Source organism: Tursiops truncatus, chromosome 3 (genome assembly GCF_011762595.2).
Source record: "Tursiops truncatus isolate mTurTru1 chromosome 3, mTurTru1.mat.Y, whole genome shotgun sequence".
In the NCBI taxonomy this organism is placed as follows: Eukaryota; Metazoa; Chordata; class Mammalia; order Artiodactyla; family Delphinidae; genus Tursiops; species Tursiops truncatus.
Window position 1 is genome coordinate 154,270,117 of NC_047036.1, and position 14,471 is coordinate 154,284,587.

General features: G+C 43.3%; 1 non-coding gene across 1 annotated transcript; it reads left to right on the forward strand.

Annotated features, from left to right (window-relative positions):
- Positions 1–13,290: 13,290 nt before the first annotated feature.
- On the forward strand, positions 13,291–13,397 carry LOC117311970 (U6 spliceosomal RNA). The gene has a single exon (XR_004526159.1). It is a non-coding gene; the product is annotated as a U6 spliceosomal RNA (small nuclear RNA).
- The last annotated feature ends 1,074 nt before the right edge of the window (positions 13,398–14,471 follow it).

The window sequence follows — 14,471 nt, forward strand, 5'->3', positions numbered from 1 at the left end:
CACAGAGCCATTTCTCTCACTTGTCTCTCATCACTATGGAGATTCTCGTTAAATAAAGTGAACAGTCCTAATCATGTGCACTGGCCCTTATTTGGCATTTTATCTGTGGCTGTCAGTTTCCACAAAACAACTGCCATCTAACCCATAAATACTTGTTGAATGCCTACTAGGTGCTTGGACTGAGAAACACAAAGATCAATAGGACAAAATGCTTTCCCTCAAGGGAAGAAAATGCAAAATGTGTAGATTGCATAGATCATCAGCAAGTGCAGCCCAACTTGACACATTTTTGTGGTTCCTGAATTTAAAAATGTTTTGTTTGTGTAGGTATAATCCTTTAAAAATACTGTTTAATTTTCAAATGAGAGGTACCTTACAGGGTTCAAAAATCAAAATGACATGAAAAGTTATCCCCATCCACTCTTTCCTCATGTTCCACCCCCTCTAGCTAACCATTTTTATTAGATTCTTGTTTCTACTTCTAATGTTTCTTTATGCATAATATATGGATACGTATTTTAATTTTCCCTTCCTAACAAGGGTGACATGCAATATACTTACCAAAATACCCTGCAGATCTTTTCATATCAGTCCACAGAGATCTCCCTTGTTGTCTTTCACAGCTCTTAGTAGTCCCCTTGGTGGATGTATCATAGTACATTAGCCAGCCCCCTATTGAGGGCCACTTGGGATGTTTCCAATCTTTTGCAATTACAGTGAACACCCCAATGAATAATCTTGTGTCTGTCATTTGTATGTGTGCAGGGGTAATTGCAGAATTGATTTCCAGAAGTGGGATTGGTGCATTAAAACGTACTTGTGCCTATACTTCGGCAGATTTTGCCAGCTGTCCCTTCAGAGCTGTCCCTTTACATCTTCCCCTCTCCCAGCAATGTCTGACAGCACCTCTTTCTCCTGGATGAGAATATTTCTAATCCTTTCTTGTCATCTAGTACCAAATAATACCTTTTCCCCTTTTCTTTGCAGTGTTGTCTTTGTTCTCCAGTATTGCCCAGGTTTCTTTTAGCACAAGTTTCTTATAGCTGCTCATAAGTAGACAATGTGTTATATTTGCTTTGTGGTATGCCAGATGAGGAATTGTTGAACCCAGAATATTTAAGGGATGGTGTGGAATTCAGGGTGGCTGGGGTCCATGTTCAAGCTGCTGAGTAGTGAGAAGGAAGCTCAGGGACAGATTGTGGAGAACTTGGGCTGCCAGACACCAAAAGCTTTGGATTTTTCCTGCAGGCAACAGGCAGTCACTGAAGGTTTCACAGTAAGAGGGAGGAGATGGTTAGAGCCATGTCAACGCAGATTTTAATTCCAGTGGCCTCAGGATGGGGGAAGAGACTAAAGACCGCAATTCTTAATTCTTACATGTACCTGCTGTGGCTTGCTATGGTAAGAAATGTGTAATATTGCTATTTAGCAGTTGTCTGTTACATCACATGCAGGGGGTTCGGGGGAGAATTCATTAGTCAGGAGGGGTAATTTCTCTATTATGCTTTCTGACTGGAAGAGGCAAGGGGCCACTTTCCCGCTTGGCCCCTCAAGGGTTGGCCTCATCATTGTCATTCAATGCATAATAATCGAAACACGGAGTCCCTTTAAGCTCACAGAGCAGCTGGCGTCTTTGAACCAGGATTTCTTATCCGCTATTCTTTTGATATTATTTCCCATCCTCCAGGGAGAGGCGGTCCTCCTGATGGGGCAATCCCTCGTTCCAGACATAAGAAGAGAGGGTGTCAGACCGGAGAAAAGAAGGCCAGCTTCCCAAGGTTTCGCTCAGCTGTTTTCTATCCACCGAGTGGCCTTGCCAAACACTGTCGCCTGCTCCGTGAGGGTGCGAGAAGCCGCGATGCTGTGTGCGGTTTCCATGGCAGTGGGCTGCGGAGGCCCGCGGGGACCAGCCAGGTGGCTGGCTCCTTCCGCTTAGAGCTGGCTCACCTGCTTTGCTGTTGGTAGCCGCCCTCTTCGTTCCTCTTATTTCCTGGAGCATTAGAATTTCTTTTGTTACTCCTTTTATAAGTCTGGTCTCTGTGTGAGAGAACCTTAAAGTTCTGAGCTTATAAAAAGTGCGACTTTAAGCGATTGAATGGGAGGAATTCAGAATGCGAAGGTGGAAAAGTACCGGGAGATAGCACGTCTCTCTGAATGGAGGCTGAAACTCCGAGGTGAGGCCGGTTCTGAGGGCTGAACTTCCAACAAAGGGTGGCAGGAGGACGCATTCCACAGCGGAAAGACAGGGTCGCCCCCAAAGGGCCACGGGATTCTCTTCACAGATGTCATTGGCACGTGGGTTAGAATTAAGAGTCTGGCCATCTTTGTTTCATAGGATCTCTTCATTTAATTAACTTCAGGGAATTCCCTGGCGGTCCAGTGGTTAGGACCCCGTGCTTCCACTTCAGGGGGCCTGGGTTAGATCTCTGGTCAGGGAACTGGGATCCCGCAGGCCCTGTGGCAAGGCAAGGCAAGGCAAGGCAAAAAAAAAAAAAAAAAAAAAAAAAAAATTAACTTCAGAAGACTGTATGTGTTGCAGTTACTTGCTGACAGAAATGTCAGTTCAATCATTGTCCATAATTTTCCAGTGAGGACACATTATCACAGGATTACTAGGAACTCAGGGTCATGGAAGGGAAATGAAGGATCTCGAATGGAGAAGGATGTCAAAGTCAGGCCCTAGTTCCCCAACGCTTTTTCAGCAAGTACTTCTGGTTTCTATGTCAGCAGGCTGCAGTTGCTATGTTTTCAGCCCTGTGGTGTCTGGGACCAGCCAGCTCTGCAGGCATGGGACCCTGTGGGCTCTGCCCAGCAAGGACACCAGGCTCATGGCTCTGCCCTCGGGGTAAGTTCTGGTGGACCAGGCTTTATTTGATGAGTTAACGCTTAAAAGGATTCCATGATGGGGATGGAGACAAAGGCTTGAGGTAAGGGACAGGACTTTGGCTTGGGAAATGAAGATGGAGTGGGTTCCATCCAAAACAGTCATGGTGGCACAAACAGCAGGGGCCGCCAGGACATGGAGCAGAGCAAAGCTCTTCTCAACTGCTTAAGACCCTAAAGAAGTGGCCCTGAAGCCACATATTCTCCTTGGACATACTGAAGAATCACTGAACAGAGTGGAACATATTTTAGTATCAAGTGCCACTGGGAGACAAAATATTAAACTCATTTTAAGCCCATATATGAGTCAAAGCAATTTATTTAGTTTTCATCAAGGACAAAATATTCTTCATCCTAAATCATCTGCAGTTAGGTCACGAACAGAGACAATGAAATTCCCTTTGGTAACCCCCTAAACTAATTAAACACATTTCTTTGGTTCTGTATCATGACCAGTAAAAGGAAAATGAGAGAAGGGAAGAGCGAGTAAATTAGTCCATTTGATGACTCCTTGGGTAGACATTTTTTGAGCACTTACTGTGGTTCTTGGCTCTGAAGTAGGAACTGAGTGAAGCCAGCCCAAGCCCTCACCACCAGGGACTGAGTTTGCTGGGGATTCAGGGAAATAAGCAACCAGCCAGGTGATCGCCCAAGGCCTGACAACTTGGGCTTAGACCCGTGGAGCAGTTGAGGAGGTGGGAAAGTTGAAGAAAAGGTGCAGCGGTGAGAGAGGGAGGCCCATTCCAGGCATGGAACTGAAGCGGGCAGTGGCTGGAGTAGGAGGTGTGGTGAGAGATGGGCAGAGCTCACTGGCTTAGGGGTGTGGACTCCATGCTGTGTAAGGGAGGTGTCTTTAGACAGGGAAAGTGGGTTTCTCAGAGGCCACTGTTGGCTGGTGGGTGGATGGGGAGGGTGAAGCTGTCATGGGGGCAGGGAGTCCAGTGAGATGGCTACTGCCAGAGCCAGAGGGAAAAGAGGTTGGGGTAGGGGTGGAAGGGTGGGCACAAATTCGAGAGAACCACACTCCCTCACCCGCTCCCTCTGCCCGGCTGACGGGGTATATGAGGGATGGGAGGGAGGAGTCAGGTCACACCCCAGGGCTTCTGACTTGGGGAGCTGCCAGGCAGGCCATGCAGTCCATCAGGATAGGACCGTGGGAGGGCACCTGGGTGGGAGCAGTGGTGGGGCAGAGGGAGCGAGAATAATGAGTTTGAGTTTAATTAATGGTATTAAACAGTGTATCATTCAGGGTTCTGCCAGAGAAACAGAATCAGCAAGATATTAAAGAGAGAGAGAGAGAGAGAGGTCGATTTATTGCAAGGCTTACATGTAGAGTTGCCTAGGCAAGTCTGAAATCTGTAGGGCAGGCTGTGAGGAATGGCAGGCTGCAACCATCAAGGAGGAGCTGACACTGCATCCACAGGCAGAATTTCTTCCTCAGGGAAACTTCAGTTTTACTCTAAAAACTTTCATCCAATTGGATGAGGCCCATCCAGGTTATCAAGGATAATCCCCTTTACTTAAAGTCACTTGACTGTAGAAGTGAATCATAACTGCAAAATATTTTCACAGCAATATCTCAATTAGTGTTGGGTTGAATAACTGGATACTACAGCTTAGCCAAGTTGATACATAACACTAACCTTCATAGATGGCAAACCACAGAATCGTGAAATATTCAAGTAGTAGGGAATGAGTAAAGTAAAAAGGGTGTTCCCCCCATCCCAAACTCCTGGACCTTCTCCCCAGAGGAAACCACAGTTAAAAGTTCCTGTATGTCCATCTACAGATGGGAGAGGGACCTGGGCAGAAAATAGAGGTCTTAAGCATTTGGGTAGGATGTGAAGCCATAGGACTGGGTAGGAGCACCTAAGGAGAGTGTGAAAGTCATGGACACAGGAAGAGAAGGGCAGACTCTGAGGATACCACAGGTGGGTACTTGACAGGCAGGGGACCAAGAGAGGGGGCATAATGCAGCAGAATTCCAATCAGCTTGTGCATGGCGAGCAAGTCCAGAGCAAGTACCCAAGAAACCAGGCTGGGTGAGCAGCAGAAGGACAGACAGAAGACCCCCTGGGAGGATGGTGTTATTTGTCTCTGGTCTGGCTGGTAAAGTGGGAGGAAACACCTCACCCTAGCCTACCCTTGCAGTGGGGGCCCTGCTAAGAACAGACCCAGGTGTGTTGAAGGAGGAGGGGGTCAAATCTTCCTTTCTGTGCTGCTGAGGGCAGAGACCAAGGGTCCTTGGTGTTTTGCTTAAGGTTCCCTTAGTGAGTTCATAGTTGAGTAGAGGTTGTCCTGGAGCCTCATTTGGGGTTTTGTATGGGAATTTGAGGATAAGAGGCTGATACTGCGGGAGAAGAAGAGAGTAGACCCAGACCATGCCAAGAGGAGGTGTAAGGAGGATAGATGGCCAGTGAGCTCTGCTCAGAGGGGCTTTTGCAGACAATGCAATTTTGATGCTGCATCCTGTTGTATACAACAGTGGCTCCCCCATTACTCCACCCTCCCCCATTACTCCAAAAGCTGGAGGGGCAGGTTAGCACAGACTAACAAAACGTTTACTGAGTGTGCATTGAGGTCTGGGCACTGTGCTGGGCCCCTGTGAGTTTCAGTGATCCTTAGCGGTTACCTGGTTCCTTTCCTGAAGAAAGGTCTTTTCTAACCTCCCATCACATGGGAGCCCAGAGATGGCAGCCACTGGCTTACATGCAGGTCCATTGTTGTCTCAGAGGGGTTCAAGTAGGAAGGACATTTTCTCCTAGTGATCAGCCTGTTTCCTGGGCCTGGAATTGCCTGTTCTTCTGAGCCCAGAGGAATAAGTCCCTCGTAGCTTCTTATGGACACAGCTCTCTGGTATGCCATCCTCTCTTTCCCAGGCCTTCTTTCTTGGTCCCCTTGACTGCTCTGAAGACAGGTTTCAGCTTCTCACTGTCTTGGACACACTTATCTTGTAGTCCTTATGTTGTATGATAAAGAATTTGTCTGGTTTTTGTCTTGGGTTTCTGGGATGAAGCTTCTAAACTCTTGAAATTTTCCAAATGACAGGAGAGTCTTTGTTATTAATGGTGGCCCTTGAACCACACCTGAGTTTAGGCTAATAAGATGACTCAGGGGACTTCCCTGGTGGCACAGTGGTTAAGAATCTGCCTGCCAATGCAGGGGACATGGGTTTGAGCCTTGGTCCGGGAAGATCCCACATGCCACGGAGCAACTAAGCTCATGTGCCACCACTACTGAGCCCACGCTCTGCAACTACTGAAGCCTGCGCACCTAGGGCCTGTGCTCTGCAACAAAAGAAGCCACCACAATGAGAAGCCTGGGCACTGCAATGAAGAGTAGCCCCTGCTTGCCGCAACTAGAGAAAGCCCACATGCAGCAACGAAGACCCAATGCAGCCAAAATAAAAAACAAACAAACAAACAAAAACTTAAAAAAAAAAAAAAGATGACTCAGGATGGGCTGGTCAGGCCAGGAAGACCATGGGATTGGGGCTTTGAGCCATGGGATATTAGCCCAAACTCCCAACCTCTGGGGATGGAAGAGGGGCTGGAGGCTGAGGTTAATCATATGGCAAATGATTCAGTCAACCATCCCTATGTAATGAAACCCCAGTAAAAACTCTGGACACTGAGGTTCAGGTGAACTTCCTGGTTGGTGAACACCTTGATGTGACAGGAGGGTGATGTGTCCTGATTCCAGGGGGAAGGCTATGGAAGCTCTGCATTTGAGCCTCTCCCAGACCTTGTTTTATGTGTCTCTTCATCTGGCTGATCCTGATTTGTATCCTTTATAATAAAACTATAAGTCTAGTGCTTTCCTGAGATCTGAGTCATTCTAGTAATTGACTGAAACTGAGGGGCTCATGAGAACCCCCAAATTTGTATCCAGCTTGTGTCTGAAGTAAGGAAAGGCTTGTGGAATCTGATGCTAGCTCTTGGTGGTTAGCATCAGAACCTAACTGAAGTATTGTACTCTGGCTCAATAATCCCAGTAAAAATGTGGCATTGAGCGTGCAAGGGGACAGTAGCCTCTGTTCCTTGGTGTGGGAGCCATGTTAGTGTAACCTAGGGTACCCCCAATACCATGGGCTAGGACAGCCCCCTGTTCCCTCTCACATGAGCTGTGGTCAAGACTGAGTTATTTGGTGATAAACTCCTTGGAACACCTGCAGGGGCTCAGGCAGGAGTTTGGCAGCAGCGTAATTCCAGACCTTCACACTTCTTTTTTGTGGGGGGGCTCACTTTAGATTTATTTATTTATTTTGAGCTGTTCAGAACATTTATTACTCCAGAAATGATTTCTTTTATGAGTATACACTTAGTGGACTTTTAAAATTAAAAAAAAAAAAAGAAAAAACCTTGATTTGCCATAAATAAATGAGAGGTTATAGGGAATTCTCTGGTGGTCCAGAGATTAGGACGTGGCGCTTTCACTGCGGGGCCCAGGTTTTTTGTTTTGTTTTGTTTTTTTATATTGCAGATTCTTATTAGTCATCAATTTTATACACATCAGTGTATACATGTCAATCCCAATCGCTCAATTCAGCACATGACCATCCTCACCCCACCATGGTTTTCCCCACTTGGTGTCCATACATTTGTTCTCTACATCTGTGTCTCAACTTCTGCCCTGCAAACTGGTTCATCTGTACCATTCTTCTAGGTTCCACAAACATGCGTTAATATACGATATTTGTTTTTTTCTTTCTGACTTACTTCACTCTGTATGACAGTCTCTAGATCCATCCACGTCTCAACAGATGACTCAATTTCGTTGTTTTTTATGGCTGAGTAATGTTCCATTGTATATATGTACCACATCTTCTTTATCCATTCGTCTGTCTATGGGCATTTAGGTTGCTTCCATAACCTGGCTATTGTAAATAGTGCTGCAATGAACATCGGGGTGCATGTGTCTTTTTGAATTATGGTTTTCTCTGGGTATATGCCCAGTAGTGGGATTGCTGGATCATATGGTAATTCTATTTTTAGTTTTTTAAGGAATTTCCATACTGTTCTCCATAGTGGCTGTATCAATTTACATTCCCACCAACAGTGCAAGAGGGTTCCCTTTTCTCCACACCCTCTCCAGCATTTGTTGTTTGTAGATTTTCTGATGATGCCCACTCTAACTGGTGTGAGGTGATACCTCATTATAGTTTTGATTTGCATTTCTCTCATGATTAGTGATGTTGAGCATTCTTTCATGTGTTTGTTGGCAATCTGTATAACTTCTTTGGAGAAATGTCTATTTAGGTCTTCTGCCCATTTTTGGATTGGGTTGTTTGTTTCTTTAATATTGAGCTGCTTGAGCTGTTTATATATTTTGGAGACTAACCCTTTGTCTGTTCATTCGTTTGTGAATATTTTCTCCCATTCTGAGGGTTCAGACCTTCACACTTTTTGTCCTAAAAACCATGCAGAACAGTGGAGACCCTGAACTTTCCCCCATCCCCCAATATCAAAACAAAGCTCCACCTTTGGTGAATCTAGGAGACAGAGTGAGGTAGGAGATAGATGTGCCCCTGGGCCAGACAGCTGGTGTTTGTCAGGTGGAGTAAAACTGAAGCTTTGTTCTCACCCAGACACTTCAAGGACAAAGCTAGTGGCAGAAGCTGAGCTCTGCTAAAGTAAAGAGATAAGGTGCCCACCCCTGAGGTCAAGGAAAACTTCCCTGTCTGCACATGTGCAGGAAGGCTCCTTGGGGATCAGAAAGGGAGGTGGCGCCACCCCATAATATGTATGGACATACACCCATAGGCCTCTGCAGTGGGATCCATCTTAGGAAAGAGTTGTGCAGGCATCTTGGGGAGGGTCCTAAGACTAGTCAGGTGTGAAAAAAAGAAACAAGATAATTGGCCAAATGTAAAAAAAGACCCAGAAGAACTGTCCTATATAAGTGATTTAAATCACCTCTTCATGCACTCCTCATTCAGGACGCTTGCACTCCTCTCTGGATGTGTATTTCTGCTTTAAATAAATAAACTGTTTCTCTGTGTGCTCTCCCATATGTTGTGCTCTGTCTCTAACAATAAACTTTTTACCTGTTTTGAAGTTTTTGCCTCCTTGAAACATTTTTGCTTTCAAATGGAGTAAGAATCAGGGAACTTTGCTTCTAGCCTCAAGCCCCTGGTGGACTGGCAGCTAGGTTCAATCCCTGAACAGGGAAGTAAGATCCTTCTTCAAGACTACTGTCCCTCCAAGAACAAGAAGAAAGCTCCAAGCCTCAAATTGCATTTAACTGTGGCCAAAATCTCTCACAGTGGAGCACTAGGACTGGCAGAGAAGCAGGGGGAGTGGGGAAGAGTCTAATGAGCAGTCCTAGAAAGAGAAGGCCTCACCCTGAGGAGAAGCTGCCATGATAAAGATTGAAAATCAGCTGGAGGAGGTTGAGAGAAGATGTGGATGGGCCTGGAGGAGGCCCAGATGTGGCCAACCTAGGGATAACTGCTTTGGAAAAAGAGTAGATCTCTGGAAGGCAGGCTCAGTGTCCCTTGGAAACAGCAGCTGCTGGTGAAAGAATTGAAGGAGCTCAGAGGCTGGGAAGGCACCCTTCCTTAGGATGGTTTGCTCTCCTTTTTCCAGTGTCTTAATGTAAACCATTAGGTTACTGATTTTAGATCTTTCTTCTTTCTTAATACAGACAGTAATAGCTATAAATTTCCCTCTAGGCCCGCTTTAGCTGCATACCATAAGTTGTGGTATGTTGTGTCTTCATTTTTATTCATCTCAAAGTACTTTCTGATTTTACTTTCAATTCCTTCTTTGACCCACTGGTTATCTGGGAGTGTGTTGCTTAGTTGTATTTGTGAGCTTGGGGGAGCCCTTCTAGTCTGGTGGCCTGGCTCTGCAGAGATATAGGTGAAAGAAACTGTCCTTGGTAGTCACAGAGGAGGGAGCCCTGGAGCCATGTCCCCCAATCCCACTAACACCCAGGACTCCCCTGATAATAGCTACTCCAAGAAAATAGAACTCACCTAAATATCAGCAACATAATAGTTATTGCAGCACATTCATAAGAATACCGTAAGAAAAATCCTGAAAAGGGACAACAGAATTATTCTGCAGATGAAGAAAATACATCAGAAAAAATGCTGCTAAAGGAGGGGGAAAATTGTACCCTGACTGTACAACATACATTAATAATAATAACAATACCTCAATGAAGTATTTGCAGCTTTGAAGAAAGACAGCAAAGCAGAAATTTAAGACCTTAGGAAAGAAAAAGCCAAACAAGAGGAGGAGATGGGCTGATAGTCAGTGGACATTAGGGCCGTGTAGAAGTTAGGAGAGAAGCAGAAGAAAATACAAAATCACAAATGAACACAAAATTTAAAGGAGCTCAAAGGAGAATAGAGCAGAAAGCATGATAAGACATATAGAGGTTATCAATGAGGAAAGAACTTGAAACAGAAATAAAGTGATAAAACAGATTAGAGAATCAGTACAAATTGTGAAAGACTTTGAAATGGGCCAAAAGAATTATTGGGCATCTTCAATGGAAAACTATGCTTTGGAGTGGGATAGAAAACTAAGCACTACCTTCTGGATTATTCCCGCATGTGTCTGCGCCTTTCATTGTCTTTGTGCTATTTTATAATTTTGTAAATTAAAGATAACCAATAGCAATGCAAATGATTTTAATCTGTACATATGCAAATTACTTCTTTATGATGGAAGAACAATTGACCCCCCATTTTTGTAGGCAGAATAATGCCCCCCCCAAATGTTCATGTCCTAATCCTTGTAACCTGTGAATGTGTTACTTTCCATGGCCTAAGTGGTTTTGCAGATGTGATAAGTTAATGATCTTGAGATGAGGAGAGTCTCCTGAATTATCCAGGAGGGCCCAAAGTAATCATAAGGGTCGTTTTGACTGGTCAGTGTTAGAGAAGGAGAAGTGTTAGAGAAGGCTACAGGCCTGAGCCAAAGAATGAAGGAAACCTGCCTAAGCTGGAAAAGGCAGAAATAGATTCTCCCCTAGAGCCTCCAGAGGGAAACAGACCTGTCCACCCATTTTAGACTTCTTGACCTCTGGAATTGTAAGATAATAAATTTGTTGTTTAAGCCAGTAAATTTGTGATAGCAGCAGTAAGAAACTAATACATACACCCCTAAAAAGGTCAATTTTATATCTATTTGTAGATTCATTTCAGGCTTTATGTATGTCTCTGTCCTTTGAATTCTCCTTTAAATTGGTTGCAACATCTTACTGATTTTATCATTAATCAATGAGTTAAATTAAATATTTTAATTATTTATTTTATATTTTTATGAATTCATGATTTCAGTCTTTTAAAAAAGTTATTTTTGACAATGTTGCCAAGACCATTCAATTGGGGAAAGGGCAGTCTTTTCAGTAGTGTTGTGCAATGGTGCTGGGAAAATTGGATATCAACATGAAAAAGAATGAACTCTACCCTTATCTAACATATGCAAAATTTAAGTCAAAATGGATAAAAGACCTAAATGTAAGAACTAAAACTATAAAACTCTTATTTATTTTTTTGGCTGTGTGGTTTGTGGGATCTCAGTTCCCCAACCAGGAATTGAACCTGGGTCACAACAGTGAAAGCACAGAATCCTAACCACTAGACCACCAGGGAACTCCCAACTATAAAACTCTTAGATGAAAACATAGGGGAAATTTTCATGACATTGTATTTGGTAATGATTTCTTGGATATGAGACCAACGGGACAGGCAACAAAAGAAAAAAATGGACAAATTAGATTTCATCAGAATTAAAAATTTTATGCATCAAAGGATACCACCAACAAAGTAAAAAAGTAATGGGATGGGAAAAAATATTTGCAAGCACCAGTTTGATAAAAGACTGATATCCAGAACGTATGGAGAACTCCTAAAATTCAATAACAAACCCCCCAAACAACCCAATTCAAAAATAAGCAAAAGACTTGAATAGACATTTATCCAAAGAAGATATATAAATGACCAGTAAGCACATGGAAAGATGCTTAATATCAGTAATCATAAGGGAAATGCAAATAAAAATCACAATGAGATATCACTTTACACCTATTAGAATGGCTATGATCGAAAAAACAGAAAATAAGTGTTAGTATGGACATGGAGAAAATGCAACCCTTGTACATTGCCGGTCGGAATGTAAAATACATTTGGCGATATTAAAACAGTCTTCCAGTCTGCTTCTGGAAAGATGGAGTAGATATAATTTTCCCTATTCCTCCTGCTAAGTGCAACTAAAACTCCTGGAAGTTATTTATAAAACAGATGTAAGAAGACTCTGAAAGGTAGAGAGATAAAAGCAGACTGACTAAAAGACTCAACAAAGCCTGCTCTCTGTGGCCAAAGGACTAGAAAGAGACAGCCTAGCAAGACAGAAAACTTTTAGACAATAACCACTTTACTTCAGCCAAACTCCACAGAAAAAAAATGATGGCCTCACCCCCATCTCCATCGTTAAAGGCTGTGAAGAAAGCCTAGACTTCATTCTTGCCAAGCTGTAATGAGATAGCTCAATCTATGCCCCCATCAGAAGCTTGGTGGCAGAGAAGGCCAAGTGAGGAGCCAGGACTTGTATCCTTGTTGGGTGAAAACAAAGCATTACCACCCCAACACCCTGCTTGTCAGTGGAGACCACATGGGGAGCCTGGACTTCCACCTCCATTTCACCTTTGCCTCCTTGTTGGGGTGTTGTCAGAGGAGGCCTGAGGGAGGGTCAGGAATTTAACAATTGCTCAGCAGTAATGAGGCTGCCTCCTCAAGGGGATCAGATGTGGGTTGCGGTAGTAAGGTATTCCTTGCCCTCCTGGCAGGGTGGTTCATTGGAGGCTTAGTAAGGAGCTTGAACTCCCATCCCTGCCCAGCAATAACAAGGAGCTCCTTCTCCAACCTGGGTGTCAATGGAGGCTGAGTGGAGAACCTGAACTTTTACCCCACTTGGTATTAATAAGGCAGCATTCCCTTCCCCACTGGAGTAGTGTCAGAGGCAATTGGCTAAAATACAATATTTAAGTAAGATCCAGAGCCCTATAGCATAATCACCAAAACATCCAAGTTTCAACAGAAAATCATTCATCACACCAAGAAACAATAAGATCTCAACACGAGTGAGAAAAGACAATCAACAGACACCAACACCAAGATGACATGGATGTTAGAATTATCTGACAAGAAATTTAAAGCAGCCTTCATAAAAATGCTGCAGTGTGCAAATTATGAATATGCTTGAAACAAATGAGAAAATAGGAAGCCTCAGCAGAGAAATAGAAGATATAAAGGAGAACTAAATGCGAAATTTTATAACTAAAATGTACAATAACAGCAACAACAAAAACCTCAATGGATGGGTTTAATAGCAGATTGGAGATGATAGGGGAAAGAATCAATTAAATCAATTAACTTAAAGATAGAATGATATGGTGCTCGCTTCAGCAACACACATACTAAAATTGGAATGATACAGGGAAGATTAGCATGGCCCCTGTGCAAGGATGACGTGCAAATTCATGAAGTGCTCCATATTAAAAAAGAAAGATAGAATGATATATATTACCCAATTGAAATAACAGAGAGAAAATACAGAGCGATAAAAAAGAACAGAGCTTCAGGGACATGTGGGTCTATAACAAAGATCTAACATTTATGTCATCAGGGTCCCAGGAGAGGAGAAGGCATGGGACTGAAAAGTGTTTGAAGAAATAATGGCTGAAAAATCCCCAAACTTGGTAAAAAACATACATCTAGATGTAAGAAACAACTCTAAATAAGATAAATCTGAAGAAAGCCATGTCAATACGCAACAGAGTCAAACATCTGAAAAATAAAGACAAATAAAAAATCTTGAAAGCAGCTAGGGAGAAACAATATATTACCTGTGGAGAAAAACAATTCAAATTACAGCAGATTTCTCACCAGAAACCACGGAGACTAGAAGAAAGTGGTACAATATTTTTCAAGAGCTGAAAAAAAATGACTGTCAACCCAGAATTCTGTCAACCCGATGAAAATATGCTTCAGGAATAGAAGGATAATCAAGATATTCTCAGACGAAGGAAAACTAAGAGAATTTGTTGCCAGCAGACCTAACATAAAAGAATGGCTAAGGAAGTTCCCCAAACAGAAAGAAAATGAAAAATTGTGGAATCTTGGAACATCAAAAAAGAAGAACAATGGAAAGAGCAAAAATATAGATAAATACAATAGACTTTCCTTCTTGATTTTTCCAAATTAGTTTTGATGGTTGAAGTAAAAATTATAACACTGTCTAATGTGGGTCTCAATATATATAGAGGTAACATTTAAGACAACTATAAATAGTAGAGGGTAAAGGGACTTTAAAGGAGGTAAGGTTTCTTTCACTCAAACTGGTAAAATAGCAATACCATTAGACTGTGATAAATTATGTATGTATAATGTAATACTTACAACAACCACCAAAGGGCTCTACAAAAAGATACATTCAAAAACATCAGAGGGCTTCCCTGGTGGTGCAGTGGTTGGGAGTCCGCCTGCCAATGCAGGGGACACGGGTTCGTGCCCTGGTCCGGGGGGATCCCGCGTGCCGTGGAGCGGCTGGGCCCGTGAGCCATGGCCGCTGAGC